Source organism: Mizuhopecten yessoensis, unplaced genomic scaffold (assembly GCF_002113885.1).
Source record: "Mizuhopecten yessoensis strain PY_sf001 unplaced genomic scaffold, ASM211388v2 scaffold8745, whole genome shotgun sequence".
NCBI lineage: Eukaryota > Metazoa > Mollusca > Bivalvia > Pectinida > Pectinidae > Mizuhopecten > Mizuhopecten yessoensis.
In genome coordinates, this window is record NW_018407700.1 from 796,214 (window position 1) to 800,792 (window position 4,579).

The following is a 4,579-nucleotide window of genomic DNA, read 5'->3' on the forward strand; positions in this document are numbered from 1 at the left end:
ATTCATGGTGTGGGATGAACGGCTGGAAGAGTTATCCTGATACATTCATGGTGTGGAATGAACGGCTGGAAGAATTATCCTGATACATTCATGGTGTGGGATGAACGGCTGGTAGAGTTATCCTGATACATACATGGTGTGGGATGAACGGTTGGTAGAATTATCCTGATACATTCATGGTAATGGGTGAACGCTGGAAGAGTTATCCTGATACATTCATGGTGTGGGGTGAACGACTGGTAGAGTTATCCTGATACATTCATGGTGGGGGGTGAACGGTTGGTAGTGTTATCCTGATACATTCATGGTGTGGGGTGAACGGCTGGAAGAGTTATCCTGATACATTCATGGTGATGGGTGAACAGCTGGTAGAGTTATCCTGATACATTCATGGTGTGGGGTGAACGGCTGGTAGAGTTATCCTGATACATTCATGGTGTGGGGTGAACGGTTGGTAGTGTTATCCTGATACATTCATGGTATGGGGTGAACGGCTGGTAGAGTTATCCTGATACATTCATGGTGTGGGGTGAACGGCTGGTAGAGTTATCCTGATACATTCATGGTGTGGGGTGAACGGCTGGTAGAGTTATCCTGATACATTCATGGTGTGGGGTGAACGGCTGGTAGAGTTATCCTGATACATTCATGGTGTGGGGTGAACGGCTGGTAGAGTTATCCTGATACATTCATGGTGTGGGGTGAACGGCTGGTAGAGTTATCCTGATACATTCATGGTGTGGGGTGAACGGCTGGTAGAGTTATCCTGATACATTCATGGTGTGGGGTGAACGGCTGGTAGAGTTATCCTGATACATTCATGGTGTGGGGTGAACGGCTGGTAGAGTTATCCTGATACATTCATGGTGTGGGGTGAACGGCTGGTAGAGTTATCCTGATACATTCATGGTGTGGGGTGAACGGCTGGTAGAGTTATCCTGATACATTCATGGTGTGGGGTGAACGGCTGGTAGAGTTATCCTGATACATTCATGGTGTGGGGTGAACGGCTGGTAGAGTTATCCTGATACATTCATGGTGTGGGGTGAACGGCTGGTAGAGTTATCCTGATACATTCATGGTGTGGGGTGAACGGCTGGTAGAGTTATCCTGATACATTCATGGTGTGGGGTGAACGGCTGGTAGAGTTATCCTGATACATTCATGGTGTGGGGTGAACGGCTGGTAGAGTTATCCTGATACATTCATGGTGTGGGGTGAACGGCTGGTAGAGTTATCCTGATACATTCATGGTGTGGGGTGAACGGCTGGTAGAGTTATCCTGATACATTCATGGTGTGGGGTGAACGGCTGGTAGAGTTATCCTGATACATTCATGGTGTGGGGTGAACGGCTGGTAGAGTTATCCTGATACATTCATGGTGTGGGGTGAACGGCTGGTAGAGTTATCCTGATACATTCATGGTGTGGGGTGAACGGCTGGTAGAGTTATCCTGATACATTCATGGTGTGGGGTGAACGGCTGGTAGAGTTATCCTGATACATTCATGGTGTGGGGTGAACGGCTGGTAGAGTTATCCTGATACATTCATGGTGTGGGGTGAACGGCTGGTAGAGTTATCCTGATACATTCATGGTGTGGGGTGAACGGCTGGTAGAGTTATCCTGATACATTCATGGTGTGGGGTGAACGGCTGGTAGAGTTATCCTGATACATTCATGGTGTGGGGTGAACGGCTGGTAGAGTTATCCTGATACATTCATGGTGTGGGGTGAACGGCTGGTAGAGTTATCCTGATACATTCATGGTGTGGGGTGAACGGCTGGTAGAGTTATCCTGATACATTCATGGTGTGGGGTGAACGGCTGGTAGAGTTATCCTGATACATTCATGGTGTGGGGTGAACGGCTGGTAGAGTTATCCTGATACATTCATGGTGTGGGGTGAACGGCTGGAAGAGTTATCCTGATACATTCATGGTGTGGGGTAAACGGCCTGTAAAGTTATCCTGATACATACATGGTGTGGGATGAACGGTTGGTAGAATTATCCTGATACATTCATGGTGTGGGGTGAACGGCTGGAAGAGTTATCCTGATACATTCATGGTGTGGGGTGAACGACTGGTAGAGTTATCCTGATACATTCATGTTGTGGAAGGAACGGTTGGTAGAACAATACTGATATATTCATGGTGTTGGGTGACTTGCAATCATTGAGAAAGTTCTATTTCGGTAGAAAAGATATTTCTGATATAAATGATATAGCATATATCTGCCAGGGTGAAATTATTGGTGTTCAGATAAGACTTTAGGTATGTGACCACATCATTGTTCATGTATGTGTGGTTAATATTGAGTTGCTTACAACACTCTTTAATCGCTTGTATTAATATAAATTGTTTTATCTATATTAGGTTACAACATACATCCTCCCACTGTTGCCCGTAATGACTCCATGCATAATTAACCAATCCACAGGTGACGCCGTATATCAGTACCAATCCACAGGTGACGCCGTATATCAGTACCAATCCACAGGTGACGCCGTATATCAGTACCAATCCACAGGTGACGCCGTATATCAGTACCAATCCACAGGTGACGCCGTATATCAGTACCAATCCACAGGTGACGCCGTATATCAGTACCAATCCACAGGTGACGCCGTATATCAGTACCAATCCACAGGTGACGCCGTATATCAGTACCAATCCACAGGTGACGCCGTATATCAGTACCAATCCACAGGTGACGCCGTATATCAGTAATAAAAGACCAGGTCAACGAATGTGTTACAAGTAACAATTTCAGGGCCTGGCAGACATCTTGGAAAGTCGTTGATACTTGATGATATGTCTTATTTGTGCTCTCCATCACTGCATCTGCAGGTTCAAAGAAAGAATAGACCCGCTGTAGAGTACTGAGTTGTCGTATGCTGCGACTTATATCATGACCTCTTCATAGTAGGGGGTTTATTTAGTGCTTTCTGCTAACTGTGTAAGGGGATAGACTACATCTTCACGCTATAGTGTCTGTAATGACGCATAGGCTTTCTTCTAAAGGTTTATGATATGATTTGTCCATATGCTTCATCCGTTTATATCGTGGCAACAGAGAGTGTAATATTGTTTGAAGATGACGAGAAAAAAACAAAAGAAATAATAATACACTATTACAACATCGACTTTCAGTGACTCCAAGGTGATGGTAGCGTATTACAATGGGCGGCCTGTTTGATACGAAAACACTTTAAAGGGGATTTCTGATACAATTATAATATTCCTTATTGATGTTTCGTATATTCAGTTGCCACCCTGGAAGTACTATTTTGCCAAACCTAACTGATGAAACGGATCTCTAAACTTGTGGGTGCAACCGTTATTATTCGTAACGATGACAGATATCTGATTAAACATTCATCAAATCTTTAGTATCGATAGAAGAAAATTCAAATATTTAGTTTTTTGGTTTACCCCTAAATGCTTTAAGGTTCAACAAGCCTCCTAAAAGATCGAATGCTCCCCTTAAAATTTAACCAATAGTTAATATCTGAAGACCCCATAAACAGAGGTGTTGCGATATGTTAATTGCACGTATGGAGCTTGAACTTCAGTTATCAAAATTATACATAGCATATTATTTAATCTAAACAAAAGCTTTAATGCTGATGCGTTCATGCAATATTTCATGGACATTTTATATGTAAGTCTATTTTGTATTATTAGGTAACTGAATGACACCATATCTTAATAAGTTACATTGATAGGTCACGAGGAGCTTGGTTTCTCCTTCATACGCTGTTAGAGGAATACCGGCCTCAAATCAAGGTGGTCGTGGGCAGTCAAAACCACAAATGCATCATATGATGTCTTATTAACTTAATAATATTTAAACAACATATAAATGTAATTCTGAGAGTTGGGTCTCTTAGATTTAGATAATGTGTCATTTCATAACATTCAATGTTGTGTTATAAACATTGTAGTATACCTTTCTCATTTTGGGGTAGACCTAGCACGGAGCGTGGAGACAGACCCAGACATGCAAATACAGGGGTCATTTAAAAAAATAATTGTATATGGAACGTAGCGTATCGGGTATGTCAGAGTGTGTAGACGCACATGTGAGTGACTACAGGTAAGCGAACAGGTAGGAAATTATGTAACCGGTAACCACAGTCGTTTAGTGGTAATTGATATTTCAATATCTCCGTTAAGGATCTCACCCGGCACGTCTGTTGTATTTTTCTGACGCCGATTGAGTGAAAAGAAATTCCCCGAGCCAAAATAATCAGTTAGAAGAAGTTTGTTTTTTACCAGAGTGACAGGAATCAAATTTGCAGATTAAATTTACCATCCACAAACTTCGTAGGACACGATATTTCCATATTACGAAAGAACTGTTTAACGCTTACACGGTGTCTTTTTTTTATAAAAGCGTTAAGCTGAAGGTACTTGTTCGACACATTTTCGTCACTTCATTACTTTGCATTTTTGTATAGAGGTGGTTAGACAAAAGGACGTTTATTAGCATCCCTTCGTGACAAAGTAACGTTTATGAACGTTCCTTCGCAACAGTAACATGATGGCGTAAAAGGAGTGGTTTTCTGTATTGG